This window comes from Dermacentor variabilis, chromosome 6 (genome assembly GCF_050947875.1).
Source record: "Dermacentor variabilis isolate Ectoservices chromosome 6, ASM5094787v1, whole genome shotgun sequence".
In the NCBI taxonomy this organism is placed as follows: domain Eukaryota; kingdom Metazoa; phylum Arthropoda; class Arachnida; order Ixodida; family Ixodidae; genus Dermacentor; species Dermacentor variabilis.
Window position 1 is genome coordinate 172,314,260 of NC_134573.1, and position 16,946 is coordinate 172,331,205.

The following is a 16,946-nucleotide window of genomic DNA, read 5'->3' on the forward strand; positions in this document are numbered from 1 at the left end:
ACTTCTGCTGTTTAGGCGGCCAAGTGCTCGAGGTTTATTGTGGACAAGTGTGCGGCCTCCTTCTCCGACTGGCTCTGTATTGAGCCGCAGCCCAACCAAGCGTAGAAAACATGGCGAAAACCTACAGTGGCGAAATCGTGGCCAAATGATCCGAAAATACCGCTGACCGCGCCGGTATCTCGCAGCCAACGGGGAACGCTGGGCGAACGAATGCTCCCGCATACCTCGGTTTTGGTCAACGCCTCCTCTGGCTGACGTCACTGCGTTGGCTCTCCAAAAACGCTGACGCTTCTGTTCCGTTGTTTCGCGTTGTCGGCGACGAAAAAAAGTGCTGTCCTCCCTTCCCTATCGCGACCTCTTTAAGGCTTTGTGCCGAGGCGCTACGGAAACCTATCGCAAAAAATTGTACACAGGCGTTCCCCCTTTTTTTTTTTAAGGGAGCTTGCCTTGCCACGTCCGTTTAATTAAAAGCGAGGAAGCCCTTGCTATGTAAAGCTTTTAGTAGTAACTGAGAGAACTTGTCGTCTATTAGCTAACGCGTCCGTCCGTCCGTCCGTCCGTCCGTCCGTCCGTCCGTCCGTCCGTCCGTCCGTCCGTCCGTCCGTCCGTCCGTCCGTCCGTCCGACCGACCGACCGACCGACCGACCGACCGACCGACCGACCGATCCAGACGTGTTTCACACTAACGCAAAAAACTCAGTGTCGTCGCTGCCACCAGAAAAAAAAAAAGAAAAAGAATCGCAATGTTCATATATTTATATTATTAGTCGAATGTGTTCGAGGTGGCAACGCCGTTCATTCACAAACTAAATTCGGTAGTGCTATTTGTGTACAATCGCTCTTAGCAATGACGATTACGCTCTGGATGGCCTGCTAGCTTTTCACATAAGCAGACCACGTTACTGCAGAGCCACATGCCCTACGCAGGAACAAAACAGGACGCGCTTCGTCCCTCGCTGTCCCGAACTTGCGTTCACAAAAAGGTTTTTGCGTTATAGCAGTTACCGTAAGAGAACTTGCTGCAACCAATGGTCATGTTGGGTATATCTATGGCTAATAAAACGCGAAAGGACAAAGACGATTGAAGAACACATCAAAAGCGCTCACTACCGAAACATTATCTTCGCCTTTCATCTGCTTCGTCCTATTCCCTGCAGAGTAGCGCACAGGCGAAAATACGCTGGCTAATCGCACTGCCTTTTTAATAAAGAGGTTTATCTCTCCGTCTTCTCCTAGGCGAGTTGGTTCATAACCAAAAGGAATAAAACATTAGTGCGAAAGAGCGAAGACAAGACGAGGACACAGGCCAGCGTCTGTTCCATGTCCTCGTTCACTGCTCAGAACACGCATCAGGCAAGCTATCTTAGTATAATTCAAGGTTATAGAAGCTTGGCTCACACACGTCTTCTTTTTTTTTCGCTCTCTCTTGCGTTAGCATTAGGAGCGTTCAAAGTGGTAAAAAGTATGTGCGTGAAGAGTGTGATGTCAGTACAAGGTGTGTGAAGCCGGTCACGTGCTAGAGGTAGGAAGGGGATGGGAGAGCTTACAGGTTCTTACCAATGGGCGAGCTTTGTAGAGTGTGGGCGGCTTAGAAGCCAGTCGGAGCTGGGCAAGAAACAGCATATCAGCTGCAAATGAGCATTCGATAGAGAAAAACTGCTGCGGCAGGGAAACCGCCGCCGCTCCAGTCTGTTCAGGAACGCGGTCAGTTGCGCTTCGCTCCTCGAACAGGCAGGGTGTGTATCGAGTGAACTAAAATGATCCGTGAAGCTAAGGAGGCACGGCGTAATGCTAACGAATTTCTCTCGCATTTACCGCTGAATCGCCACTGACTCTTTTGTTGTCATCAACGAAAAGAGTCACGACGAATTTACGTGCTAGTTGATCCGCTTTGCCTGTTTGCACATACTACCAGCGGAGGCGGTCGACCAACCTACAGCTCTTACGAAAGAAAGAAAAAAATGCCAATTCGGTCCCCGATTCACTGAAGCGAGCGCTGCGGCACCCGCACTACTGCACGGCTTTGCTGGGGCGTCTCACACATGCAAGTTACGCAGTCGTGTCGGTGCAGAGCCGTCGACACGTCGCGGGCGCTGTTTGCGAACCTTCCGTCGGCGCGCCGGGCCGCAAACAAAACGTCTCTTTCTTCCGCGTGTTGTCACAATAAACCGACGAGAACGACAACACCGGGGCCTTCGCAGTCTGTCGGCGACTCTTTTTCAGGCAGTATACGTGACTCGGCAGCGCCCAACGCTGAGAGAGGGGCCGTGGTTCGCAGCCGTGGTGATCGTGCCACCCTCCGGGTGCCACCCCTGCGCCACCCCTCCGGCGCTTCTAGTTTATACTCGCCCGCTTCGTATAGTCCTGTATCCTCCGGCACGTTTAGAAGGGGCCGCCGTTTGTGTTTGTGCAGTTTGTTGTGTAAGTATACCTGCAAGTGTGTGCACGCTCTTTTCTGTGCACCCCGTTCTCTCGCGGGCGAAACTTTGCATGTGCTCGTGGGTTCTGGTGGTCGTCAGCACTTTTCATACCTTATTTATTTATTTTTTTGTCTCGTGACAAAAGAAGTATCCGTCGCTTCCTCTCATTTATATTCATACAAAAAACACACACAAAAATAGACCGAGTGGCTAGCTGCGGTACTTTGACCGACGAAGAGCGACCAGCGCTTTTCCATTTTCTTTCTTTTTCTTGTTCTTCTGAGGGGGGGGGGGTGCAAAAAGCGCGTAGCAATGCAGTTGACTCACGTAGTTCATAACAATATAGTAACGGAAGGCTCTCTAATCCCAAATATTTCTCCCTTGTATGGATCGCATTCCACTAAAAAAACTATGCAGTCACTTCACCTTGTAACTTCTGAGAAGTTTCTGTGCATAAAGATTACCAAAATAGGGCAAAATTGTATGAAGTCCTCTGCGTCAGCCTGACGCCTCTGGGTTCGTGGTTCAGGGGCAGGAAAATGAAAGAAAATGGGGGTCGAGGGGGTAGGGCGGGGGAAGCTAGCGAAAGAAAGAAAACGTGTTCTTCAGTTTCCTTATTTATAATCAGCTTCGTTTCTTCCTTTTCCTTTCGTGTCATCGTTTCCTTTTTTTTTCTTGCTTCATCAATGAAATGCAAATGTAGTTTTCGATAAGTCCTGCGCTCGATAATCATAGTTCAGTGTCTCTATTCATTACTATCCTAACAAGAGTCCCTCACGCTTTCGTGGCAACACTGTGCACAGCGAATAAAGTACACTTCGAGGGATCTGCTTCAACGCGGTCGAGGCCACCGTTAAACAAAAGCGAGCGGAGCCATCTTTGCAGCCCAGCCGTTATCGTTCACGCCGGTGTCTTCGGACCCACGCTGCCGATGCTGCTGCTGTACGATCGGCAGCTCAGACACCACGCTCGCACTTTGAAAGCTTTTCTTCCGGGCCGTTAGCGGCGATTAGCGCCGCCGTATTAAATCCGCGCGATTATTGCCACAACAGCGTCGCTGCGCTCGCAGCAAAAGAAAAAAAAAGAACAAAAGATGAAGAAGCCTGCGCAGTAATGGCGTATCAGCTAGGCCCAGCTCGTTTCCGTGGTCACCATGCTGCAAGGACAAGACACACACACACACACACACACACACACACACACACACACACACACACACACACACACACACACACATATATATATATATATATATATATATATATATATATATATATATATATATATATATATATATATATATATATATATATATATATATATATATACATATATATATATATATATGTAGACACACACACACACACGATGCCCTAACATATACAGCTGTCGGGTTGTTTACCAAACAACGCCCAGACAGTCGCAAAGCCTTTGGCGTCGGGCATCATTCATGGCGCGTCCACTTCGTCATTTCCTGCTCGCTCGTCTTCACTTACAGCTAATTTTCTTTTTCCCCTGGGGATCACTGTTTACGGCGAGAGGACTGCATCTGCGAACATTTCCTGCGGGACTCGTGGACGGGTAACGCAAGCACGAACGCGGAATGACGTATTTTTCGCGTTCTTAAATGAAAGAGAAGCTGGTGCGAAGAAGGCTGCGTATACGGTAATCGTTGCGGTGATGACGCTGGCTGGCGTCGTAAACAATTACGAAAAAAAAGATTAAAAGAAAACTTCCCGCTTTTACGACCTCGAAAAGCCGGCGGAGCTTTGCTGAGACCCTCTTCCCAACTGCCTGTTTTTCTTTTTATTTCGCTCGTCGCTCCAAGCATCAAGAGGGAAGCTGATTCGACCAAATGTTTGCGAGCTCATTCACGAGCCATTTTACTGACCGCGGTGGCATTAATCGCGACATTTCGTGCGTCGTAAGCTGAACATCTTTCTCCCATTACACCTGTTCCTGATTGCTTCCTCTTTTTTTTGTATCGTACCTGTTTTTTTTTTCGGGCTCATTCACAATAAATAGAGGCGGAATCCTTGTTGAGAAAGTATAGTAACAGAAAAATAATGATATCAAGAATATAGAACAATAAAGACATGACTCAACTTGTATTGACAAACTAGTTTATTAGGCTTCATGCTGAAAATTGCGATCAGCGTGATTACGAGTTTACCGCTGAGATGATGGCCATTCGCGGACCGCATTTGCACCTCTTCATTCATGAATGTTACGAGCGAGTGTTGTTAAATCTTTGATATTTAGTAAATTATTCGGGCAAGACATACAGGCAGACCCTGTATAAAGTAGAAAGACCATGTGTAAGAAAAGTGCACTCGTACAGGGAGGAAGCCTTCGAACATCCCGTCGTAGCTGGAAGTAGTGTTCCTCTAATAAAATAACATCGTTCCGCATTGCCGTTAGCACCAAAGTTGACCTATGACACTCTTTTGCGGCACAAGGAGGTGACACTGCAGACACTGCGACCGAAAGGATTAAGCGCGTAGCAGAAAATTCTGACGCACGCGAATGCTTTGTCGCTTTATCAGCTTCATGCTTGTCTAGCGGACGTTATATTATTGATCCTGAAACGCTCACCCTTACGGGGATGAGGCGTTTAGACTGGCCCAGAGCAGAAATAATTCATATAAGGACAACCGCCTCGAAGTCGCTACTCCCTCAGAGAGGCAGGTAGCAGGCCCCCAATTTCAGCTTCTTACGCGTTCTACTTGCTTTCATCCCCGCATGGTCAATGATCTCGGAGGAAATAGCCTTGCGCTTCCCCCTGGGAATATACTTTCCGCAATCACTCAGGCATGAAATAAGGATAAATCTTTTTTTTTCTTTTTCACCAACTTCAACGTGGCTTCACATAATCTTTCTCCTTCGTGGTCCTTTGTATTCATTACTTTCTCTTCGTTCTTAGGAGCGGCAACTGCACTCTTCCTAACGCTTCTTTTTTTCTTGGGGTTGGAGGGGGGGGGGGGGAATTGCAAGTCCTCGTGAAGGAAAGATGAATATTATATGAGCACCTCGGCATCCCCGTACGAAAAAAAAAAAAAAAAAGAAGTCGACAAGTATACTGATTTCTGCTCATAGAATATTTTCCTATTTTTTTATTTATTCGTTTTCTCCTTTCTGTATCACAGTGCATTGACAAATATACCTTGTTTCCACGCTAAGATAAATCTATAGTGTGACACGGGTCCGTGGCGCTGGGCAGCACGAGCGGATTTGGCACGCAAATAGCTCGCGTTTCGCGCATGTACGGCCGGCTTCAAGAAAAGCATCTCAGCCGACCAAGTTACGCGTCGGAAATCTTGAAGCTTCCTTAAGCTAAACGAAAATATAATCACTGTTTTTTTCAGTACTTCGATTTGAACCCATTTTATTCTGCTGTTTGAATTTACATACGCTTGTTAAAGTGCGCGATTTCTTTCACTATATTTATATATATATATATATATATATATATATATATATATATATATATATATATGTGTGTGTGTGTGTGTGTGTGTGTGTGTGTGTGTGTGTGTGTGTGTGTGTGTGTGTGTGTGTGTGTGTGTGTGTGTGTGTGTGTGTGTGTGAAGTTAGAAAGCCATGCAGATCATGAGGGTCTGACATGTTCCTGTCTTTTTTCTTTCTCCTTTTTGTTTGTTATGAAAAGAGTAAGATCTCATCAGTAATTCTATTGTGGCTGGAGTCTAAACCAAGTTTAAAAGGGTCAGTGCTTATTTCTCCTCGAAGGTCAGCTCTTACCGAAGGTAGATAACCTAAGCCGTAGAGAGCGTGCCACCTGAACAAATATTTCTTGGAGGCACGTATACGTGCATCCGTTCCGGAAGGATATGAATGTTTCATAGCTTAGTGCTCATGATGCGACAACCACGACAGGCTGTAATCGCGACGCTGCTCTGCGCCATATATAATCTAAAATCTTGCGCTCGCCTCTCATGGTTTAACGCTGGTGTCGGCGACCAAGTAGCAAGAGCCACGCCAATACAAAAATTCAAATTGCGAAAAAAAAACATTAAAGAAAGTTGTGACGCGCACATATATCCAAGGAATCCTTGAAAATTTTCCTATTCAGGAAGCGCGAGCAAGGGTCACGAGCGCGCGCTATAGGGAAGTGGCAGCCAAAGTGAAGTTGAGTGCCGTTTCACTGCTACAGACGCCGCCAGCTTTTTCGTTCAATATGTCATTTGGCGCTTTGGCATCAAAACGAGAATCGGTAGGACCGTATCTCAAAACGTGTATGTTCGTCCGTTTTTGCGTTGACAACCGCAGTCACAGTTCAACCGGCAGGGAGTCACGTATACGGATAGTAACTGGCTAGTAATGTTCTATTAGCCTCGTCGTCTGCTCAACAGTGTTTGCATTAAGATTCGATCAAATGTTTCCTGCTAGGAAATAAGGCAACAGGAAATAATGATTCTTGTTCTTTTTTCTTTTTCTTTAGTCGGCTACAACAGTACCGTCTGCCGTTCCTGATCGGAATATTGTACTTTTTCCAAAGCAAATGACATTTTGCCTCGCTTCTCATCACAATACAGACGACGCGCTACCGCGCCTAGTTTTACGTGGCTTCGTTCAAAATAGTCCGAATGCAACCCGCGACTATTTTCTTGCTGCGGACGCGTTCGGCCCTTCCTTCTACGAGTCTGTGCAATTTCATCAGAAGACGCGGCGCACACCGGAATTCCCGCAGCGGTGTCAGAGGAGAAGTGATTTATGAAACGACAGAGGCCCGGCGTAGCTTACACCTCGACATTTATATCAGCGACGCGCCGGTTTTTTAATCTGCAGTTTCGTGTACCGCATTAAAATGCGAGAAATGCGACACCGCGTGGAAGATGTGCGGCGATTCAATTTTGCGCCGCCCGCTGTTACCGCTACGCCTCACGATCGCGCTGCGCTGTTTGTATGCTGATGCTCGGACCTGCACATCGCTGTTCCAGATTAAACCGTGCAGCGTACTGAAGGCTGCAAGGCGTTCCAAGGCCGTCTATCCTATACAGGAAACAATAGTGTCAAGTTCCGAGCAGAGAGAGATGGGCTTTAATAAAAAGTTAGCCTGGCGGCATGCGCAGCGTGCTATTATGGGCAAATGCGATGTTAACTGAAATGATGCACGCATGTACATGCTACATGTAGCCTTACGCGCGTAAGAACACAGGTAACAAAACATGTAGAAGGAAAACATCGCATAGATACCAATGAAGATACCTCGCAGTGAACCGTGGCCGTATTTCAAAGTGTGACGACTCGATAATCCCGCAATTGTGGTGAAGCAAACTCTCAGCGAGAAAAAACATTCGCACCATGGTCCGATGACGCGGATAAGCCGTCAGTTTTTGCGCGCCGTAGACTTCGGACTGGAATGCTGTGTACATCTTACTTTGCGTACAAGTGTATTTCCTTCTCGTTGGAAGAATGCAATAGTTGTGCCAGTTCGTGAAAGTGGCAGCATGAGCGACATCAAAAATTATCGCCCCGTGTCACTCTTGTCTCCGTTTGCAAAAGTGTTTGAAAGAGCTACGTTTATACATCCGTCGCATTTCTTTAAGCATAAGATTAGTGTATACCAAGATGGCTTTGTTCATGGTAGGTCCGTGGAAAAAAAACCTTCTTTCTTTTCTTGATGCTGCGGGACCCGCTGTTGCTTACCGGAGACAGTTACACACTTTATACGTCGACTTGCCAAAAGCATTTGATGTTGTTTCTCATGATCGTCTTATCCATAAACTCTTGAGTTACGGCGTTGGTACTAGCCTATGTACGCTTATTAAAGACTACCTGTCAACTCGTTTAAATTATGTTCGCGTAGGTGCTAAGTACTCTTTAATTTATGAATCGACATCCGATGTTCCGCAAGGGTCGATCTTAGGCCCATCATTTTTCAATATCTCTTTAATAGCCTTGAAGAGTGTTTGCGTTATTCGCGTCTCCTTTTATACGCTAATGATATTAAACTTTACAGGAAGATGTTAATTCTGTTGCGAAGTGGTGAGCTTCCAACTTTTCGCGCATTAATCTATCTAAGACACTTGTTTCCTTTAATCGTAAAATGTGCCCTCTATTATAAGAATACTCACTCGACAACATTCTTTCGAATAGAGCGACTCCTACGCGCGACTTAGGAATATTGGTTGACTCCCGAGTAACTTTCGAAGAACACGTTTCAAACACCGCTAATGTATCCTACAGGAAATTAGGCCTCATATAAAGGATGACAAAAAAGTTTACAAATGTGAACTGCGTTATTCTCTTGTATTCTTCTATTGTCGGATCGATGGTAGAGTTTAGTTCTGTTGTATGGAACTGTATTGATTTGACCAATGTTGCAAAAATTGAATGTGTTCAACGACGTTTAATTCGTATCCTGTATACGATCAATTTCTCGGACGCCGCGTATTTTATGCCTATGAGCGTGTACTACGCGTGCTTAATATTAGACACCTAGAAGTAAGGCGGAAATACGGTGATTGCTTATTTTTGCATAAACTAGTTCACAACCACTTCTCCTGTCCGCGGCTGCTGTCAGCTGTAACGTTCTGCGTGTCTCGCCCTAACCTGCGTAATCCTAGCATTTCCAACGTGAATTCATCTTGCACCCCTAACGCTATAACACATCTTGTGACACCAAAAAAAAATGGCTTGCGTGATGATCTCGATATATTCAGTTATACTATTTGCTCATTATCTAACTTCTGTCTCTGAATAATTCAATTCTTTTGTTGCACTTTGTACCGCTGTTGTTTGAGATAGCGTTCAATTACTAAAATTTGCATATGTGTATTTCATTGGTCCTTTCTGGTCTCGCAATATGCGCGTGCGCCGAACATGTTTCCGCTCTGTTTTCTTCGTTGAAGCTCCTCGGAATTTTATGCCATGGATTTTTCATTAATGGGAATCACAGGCTTCATTAGCATATTAGTTGTCCTTGCCCCAAGAAACGTCAGCTCTCGTGAGATTTGGCAGTCTAGCAGCATGGTAAAAATGCCTCGCATAAAAGTGCGTTAGTTTTATTCTTTTTTTCTGTAATCTGCAAGTTTCGCCAAATGCAGATTTTTAATCGCCGCTTTTGATTTTGCTGCGCTTCTGACGGGATCAATATGAGAAGCGCGTTCGTCAAGTTATCCTGCTCTCCAAGATAAACGGTTGTCCATATTTTTTTTATGCATCTCTTTCCTTGTCTATATTACTTTAGAGCGCTTTTACACATATGCAAGACACGGGGGAGGGGCGAACGGTTTTGTTATACTTACGTAAAATGCAATTATCCGAAACACACCTCGTGTATACTGAGACGAAAAGGAACGACGAAATGCGGCTGAGTGAAAAATGTGAGCGCTCCAACAGGCTGAAAAAAAGAAGGAAGAAATAGAATGTATATACTGCCTATAATCGACAATATCCGCGTTTTGTTCTTATTTTAATTTTTTTACAGCGGAATGATTGACTTTCAATTACACAAGCACGAAGCCGTCTAAGACAAGGCACCGCCTGTCACTTAGCGAATAAACAATTATCCGACGGTAATGGCGTGACGTTCGACGAGCAAGCGTAACTGCTCGAAAAATCTGCGCGCGTCAACGAGTTTTTTTTTCTCGTTTTTTTTTCTTCCAGAACAGGCCGAAGACGAAGAGGTCTGGTGAAAAAAAGAAGAAAAAACGGTAAGGGGAGTTGACTGCGCGCCATATTTCTCGCCAGAGAAAGCGATCTGAAGTGTAGCTCTTTTAACTCCTCCCACAGCATACTCGCCACTTCTTACACGGTTTCCTTTTCATTCTTGATTTCTTTTTAATTTTTTTTTCGCCTGCGCTCTGTCTCCTCCCGGTCTTCCACCACCAGGAAAAACGGACGCAGGAGAGCGCGATACCTGTCTACGCAAAGGCGAAAACTTTAAAAGCGGTGCTTTAAAACAAACAGTAAACGAGAAAAAGAAAGGAAAAAAAAAGTGATAAAAAATATTTAGGTGAGTGCCGCTTCGAGCCTGCGGGACGTAAAGAAAGCGGAGGCCACACTGTTATCAGAGGCAATAAATTCTCCGCCACACTGCAGGCTGCTCCCTGCAGGGGAAGGGAGAGGAGGAAGAAAAGGAAGCGGGGGGGGGGGGGGGGGCGTTCTTGCGTTCTACCTGAGCGACTCTGAATCGCTCCTTCACTGTTGAATCGTAAGTTTTCACTTCCTTCTCTTTCTTTTTCGTCAATTGTAATTTTCGTTGAATAACAAAAAAGATAATAAAGACAGCAAGGAGTATTAACAGAAAAGTAGAAAGTGCACCGCATTCGAAGTCAACTAGAAGTCAACCAGAAGTCAACCGCATTCAAAGTTGAGTTTCACCGCCTCAGAAACTCAGTAACTATGTCGTTCTGTTATCGTGGAGGTCGCGGGTTCAATACGCAGTCGCAGCGACCCTCATCGGAGCGGGATGCAAGAGCGCTCTTGTAGTGGCCACTGCGCGCACGTTAAAAAAAGAATCTAAAGTAGTTTAAATTCAATTGAAGCGCCCTTGTATGATGCCAATTGTTCCCGGGAGCTGCAGTATAGCTAGACGCGTCCGATCAGGACGAGCGCGTAGCGTCTTGTAGATGTAGATCCTTAGATATACTGGCACGTATCCACTCTGGGGACTCGTAATCTTGCACTACATGGTCGGAGGTCGTCGTCTTCGTAACCGGCGCTGGAAGCGACAGTCACGCCGCCACAAGGTGATGGGAGCCTGCATGCACCAACTGTAACGTTACGTGTGAGCTGATAAAAAGAAAAAGAAACGCTACAAATTACCACCTTTTTCAAAACTGCACTTCTTTGAGCACCCGCTGGACGTTGACAGCTAAACTGAAATAACAGATATAGTGACAGCTTTAATTAAATTTGGTATATTGGCTCAGAAGCAACTCAGGCTATGATGCACCACAGTGACTTAGCGACAACAAAAATGAAAAAATGTTTGGAGGTGCATGAAACGGAGACAAACTGCATTTCCAGACGGTTCCATTTCGATCCAGATTTCCCGTTTCGATAACTTTTTAGTGGCATATATAAGTGATAACCTGCGGTACTGAAGTTTAATTTCCTCGCTCTTTGGTCCCGTGTCATAAAATCAGCTGGGCCACAGACAGATCTGCCTTCGAGATTCCAGTGCCAGCGGGGTTCATGCGTGTGTGTGCGCGCGTGCGCGAAATGATACGCACGGAACGCATGCTTAAAAATGGGGCAGCACTTTCGGACACTTGCTTTTGCACTTTCTTGAGTGGTTTGCATGCGGTTTACCTCTTACGTCATTTCCGTTGCAGGTGTTTCACACAATGTCACGGGAAAGCTCTTCTGCCTTAAAGCACTCGGCAAACACAACAAATGGTTAGGTTCGAACCACGGCTAGCCTCATGTACAACCGCGGCTTAAAGAAGATATTTCAATAGATCCCGCAGATGTGTCTTATCAGATGCTTCCGGAGGCAATAGGGATTACAGGACAAAGAAACTGCTTTAAAGGATACTGTGAGGACAAAGATTATGCAGATTCAACGCCAATTTCGAATCTTAATGACGCGATTAATGAAATGCTCTAAATTTGCCTATTTCATTCCTGCGTCCTTCTTTGGGGGGAGGGGGGTGGGTAACGGTAACTGGCCCGCGCTTGCCCACTCGCGCACCCGTGTTAGACAATGTGGAACCCTTACGTCCGCTTGCAGTTCTTCTTTTCTTCTTATCTATTTTAAACCTACCGGCCGCTTTTTCGCCGATACCTCGTTGTGGGTATATGCCATAATGTTGATATCGCCATCATAATCAACACGCGGCCATCATCTGAAAGAGCTAGTTAGCGTTGGCCCGACAGGAATACACGTGCGGTTGGCCCAACGGTTAGAGCATCAGGCTGCTGGGCTGGTGGGGGGCCAGGTTCAAATTAGGCCACCGGACGCGCTTCGTTTTCGTTCTCTTAAGGATGAGGAGGAATCTACTCGACGAGGATACGACCAGTGAATGATCGACCGACCCAGGCGAAACCACGTGATAAACCCAGGCGAACCACGTTTTAAAGCTTCGCTTTAAAAACGGGGCAGGGGTCATCGGAGAGAGAGAGAGAGAAAATATGTGGCGTTGCACTTTCTCTAGGGTCGGCTCGCGTTATATACAAATTACGATGGAACTCTTGCTAGGACACACATCCTGCATTGGTACCAGGATCATCCCAGCAAACTACCACCTCTAATTACACTGCCTGCGGGATCGGCCCAGTTACTCAGTCTGAAAGACGCTTACGCAAAGTGAGCGGAAGAACGGAAGAAAGCTAAAAGTACACTCTGCTTCAAAGTAATGCGCTCCTCTCGTAGGAACTACGAGGCGTTCGAGACTGAGCAGACGATGCTGTCACGCAAAAGAGACACGTGGTGCATAAGGACGCGTTTGTCCGCACGACCGCACTCCTGATTTCTTAACACCAGCTGTATAACGTCCACCTCCAGCGCCACGTTGGTCTTAGCCGAAGTAATGTCTCGAACGTAATGAGCCGTAAATAGCTGCTTTCTCAACGTCGGTCATTAAGAACGTCGGCTTAAGTGACGTGGCTAAACACACAAACTGGCAAACGATGTCGTCCTCCCCAAGCGGATCAGCTAAGAAAACCGTCCGGTGAATAAAAGGTGCACCGGGGCGTGGTTTGCCCTTCTCGCAAGTCGGCACCCTCTCGAGCCAGCATAGCGCTCGACCGCTTAAGACCCGAAGAAAAACGCATAAGGGGCTCTTGGTGTTTGAAAAGAGACCCCATCCAAGTTTTGGTCTTTTCAACAAAAATAAAGAAAAGAAAATGCGAATAGCACGCCCCAGAAAACAGGAAAGGCGATGGATCTCGGACATTGGTGAAATTAGAAACCTGCCTAGCGCCTTATGTGCTCGATCTTTTTTTCTTCCCTTTTTTTCTGATTTTTTATTTTTTGAACTCCTAGTTGTTGCTTTATACAGTACCTTGAAGTGAATGCAGGCGTACTACTACTACTCCTTTTTCGTCTCGTTCTCTTTCTCCTCCTCCCCCTTCCCCTTTTTTTTCTTAAGAGGACGAAAGCATCTGACTTCCATCTCCAGTTATTCATGGAATTAGGTTTTCTTTATCTCTCTCTGTTCAGCCTACTCCATCCACTGCCAGCAAATTTTCTTGGCTTATCAGATCACTTGAGCCTCCGCACGCACTTTTATGATCCCAAATGGCAGGATATGATGCTCATCCGTTCCATGCCACATGTTCATTGCATCGTGTTTCATACCAAGCGTCCCACGTAGTGCAGTCGCCTTCTGTGCTACGCCACGGAGCAAAACTTACGCACACGCACGTTTAGTAGCCGCACCTTTTCTTCGGCATTTTGCGTAAGAACCAAGGGTGAGGATGATTTTTCTGGCTACGGCTTGATATTACGGCCGTGCCTTGTGCTTCCCTCAAAAAAAAAAAAAAAAGATGGTTCGTTTCTGTCTCTTAGTTGGAGACCTGGCTTACATAACGGGGTGAAGTAAAAAAAAAAACGTTATTTGTCAAATTTTTCGTTCTAAGTTACGCGAGTGCGGGTATTACATATCTGTACGTGGCACAACATTGATCATAAACAGCTATTATATTTGCTCGCTAAACACTATCCAGGGAACGGCTTTGTGGTGTATTGTTGTTTGTTGGCGCCTTGTGGGGTTATATTTTGATTCACAATCGCCGAAAACACAAGGGCTGTTTGGTTCTTCGATCACGTTAATTGGCTGCTGCACAAAACGCTTTTCTTTTTCATTGATATAAAAATGAAATAAAGAGATTTAGTCACATTTTAATGATGTCGGCTACATCTTTGCACATAGTAGTAACGATTAAACTATATCGTGAGGAAATACGCCACAGGTTGGAAAGATTAGAGCGTAGCCAGCTTCTCTATAGTCCTAGACACATTGAAATATACTGAGATCAAAGGCTAGGAAAATTTGCAACACAAGCTATGCTGAATCCCGAACCCGTACACCAGGCCGCGATGCGATTCGAGATGAACAGGCGCACAGCTGGGGCGAACAGGGCCCATTTTACATTGACTATTCATATTCCTGTATCTCACCTGTCTACAGCGTGGCGCATGGTTCTCATACCAGTTCTTTGTAGCGAAGTATTCGGCGATGCGTGTCACCAACGGGTTTCTTTTTTCTTTAGACAATTCAACCCCGAATTCCTAAACGAAGCCGGTTACTCATACATCGTGTCTCGTGGTTTCCAAATAAAGCAGATTTCTTCGCTTCAGCCCGTTTCTCCGGGAGATACCGGCACAAACCTGCACGTAGGGCCAGTCTCTACATCGCATTTCCGTAACACAGACTTACGAGCGTATAATCTTCTTTGTAAAGAAAGCGAGGAGACCAGCAAAAAAAGATAATAATGTGCGCAAAATTCAACTTTACCTGTACACTTTGAAAGTTCTCATCGAACTTTCCTTGGTCCTAAAGAAAAAAAAATAATTCAATAGACAGAATTTCATGAGAAGTTCTAGAAGGATGCATGGCGCAAGGTTAATGTCAATGGAAGAAACAAGAGAAGACAAATCGAGCGCTCTTTCTGTCTTCCCTTATTTGTTCCATTGATTTTAACCTTGCATCACGCATCCTCCTTAAGCAATGCACCAACTAACCTAAACGTAGTATTGCGATAAAAGTTATGAGAAAGGTTTTAAGGGTAACAACTCCAAGTCATGCGTTGCGGCTTTGTACTTGTTCCTTGCCTAGCACCTATAATAGTGCTGCTAAAGTAACCCTCACAGAAAAAAACACACACACACACACACGCGCGCGCGGGCGCGCGAGCACAGTTTTAAATATCTTCCTAGTACCTAGTGGATACACGATAGCAAACCACCTAGCTAAAGTTCAGATGAAAGAGCTAGTCAATCGCTCACGTTTTATCTGCATCTTTGATTAGACATTTCACACACTACTGGCATTGTTAAGAGATACGCGCGGTCATTAATGCTCCTTTCATTAGTCGCTCCTCGCTCTAAATTGGTAAACTTCTCGTGCACTTGAATGCGTGCCGTAAAAGCGCCCAACTTAGCTTAAATGATTACTCGTTACGTCGTTATGGGACTAAAATGTCAGAAAATTTGGGGCTTCGAATGAAGGCGAACGTTTTCGAAAAAAAAAAGAAAAAAAAAACACTTCATCGCTGCAAACACGCTCACTTTTCGTTCGATAAAACGCGAGAAAACGCCTGAAGCGTCGCCCGCGGCCCTTCCGCGCTCTTTACTCTTTCTTTTTGCAGATCATTCTTTTATTTGAAGCTTCTGTCTTTTCTCCGTTTACTAAACGCGAGAAATGAAAATAAGGCTCTAGAGGAACGTGCCTGTCGTGAACTAATAACAACGTTGTCCTTCCCGGCCGCATTTCTTTAATTTCATTACGCCTCGCGAGCAAACACGACCCACTTTCCGGCGCCGGCCTCGAAACAACACTGAAAAGAAGGAAAACGACGTCGTTTAAAATCAATGGCCCGCATGCACAAATATATATAGATATATATATATATACTTACGCTAGAATTGTTCGTAAGAGAGAATGCCAGCCAATCGTGACGGCTGACATATTAGAGTTGGCGTCCGCCAATGGCAAACGAGGTTTACGAAGAGTACGCGCTGTGAATTTGTCCCTGCATGTTTTGCAAAGGGAATAATGAATAAAAAGCTTCCACTTACTTTACGTGTTTCAAGTTCGAGGTTATAGCGGAGCGAACAAGCAACTGACATTCCTAGAAATAATGGCGTCTCTAAACCACGTGACTAGCCCAAAAGCAGGTCGATACAATTGTGTGAACCCGTGGTTGAATGTGTAGGAGCTGTCTAGATCGCCTACATTAAAGGTGCTCCGTATGCAAACATGTCCTTGCAAAATCGGTAGTTCTGACTTTCACTCATTCATTCGTGGCTAGCGTCTTGAAGCAACACTGGTGCTATGAGAGACGCGGTTATGGAGGACCTCGATTAACATTGGCCACCATGAGTTCTTCAACGTGCGCGCTAGGCGTGGCGTACGCGCGTCTGTTGCATTTTCTGTCGTGGTTTGTTTTGATCTACATATATACTGGGCAGAGCGCCTTCGCTTCCAGACAACTACCGCCCACATATCTTTTGCTCTCGAACTTTATGGTAAATAAATGCGTCTTGTGTGGAACTCAGCCACAGCATCCGCCAAGGTATATGAATACGTTCAAAAAAAATAATAATAAAAGCGGCTCCCTGTTGTGCCTGCATATATTCCTCTCTTTTTCTGCGGCAGCATATGGGCCGAATCCACAACGCTTTTTGTTCGTACTTATTGCTTGTGATTGGCTCAAACCACTTAGATAACACCACAATTAAGCAGTGCTTGTTTTTACAATCGTTTGTTTCGCACCACACAAACTGTTTCGGCAACATGGGCCCTTATTTTAATAACTGCGACAGGTTTCAGAGTTAGATAGCCTAATAAGAACCATGTCGTTAAGTCGGGTTTACCCCCGCTGACTCTTCCG

General features: G+C 45.5%; 1 protein-coding gene and 1 long non-coding RNA gene across 2 annotated transcripts in view; one reads left to right on the forward strand and one right to left on the reverse strand.

The window, feature by feature from the left end:
* LOC142584445 (uncharacterized) overlaps window positions 1-10,096 on the forward strand; it is a 42,990-nt gene extending 32,894 nt beyond the window's left edge. Inside the window, exon 3 of the long non-coding RNA XR_012828789.1 lies at window positions 10,050-10,096. This is a non-coding gene — a long non-coding RNA (uncharacterized LOC142584445). The remainder of the gene's footprint in view (window positions 1-10,049) is intronic.
* The window catches only part of LOC142585789 (cubilin-like), a 270,644-nt gene that overhangs the window by 226,205 nt on the left and 27,493 nt on the right, over window positions 1-16,946 (reverse strand). The gene's annotated exons all lie outside the window — the stretch shown is intronic.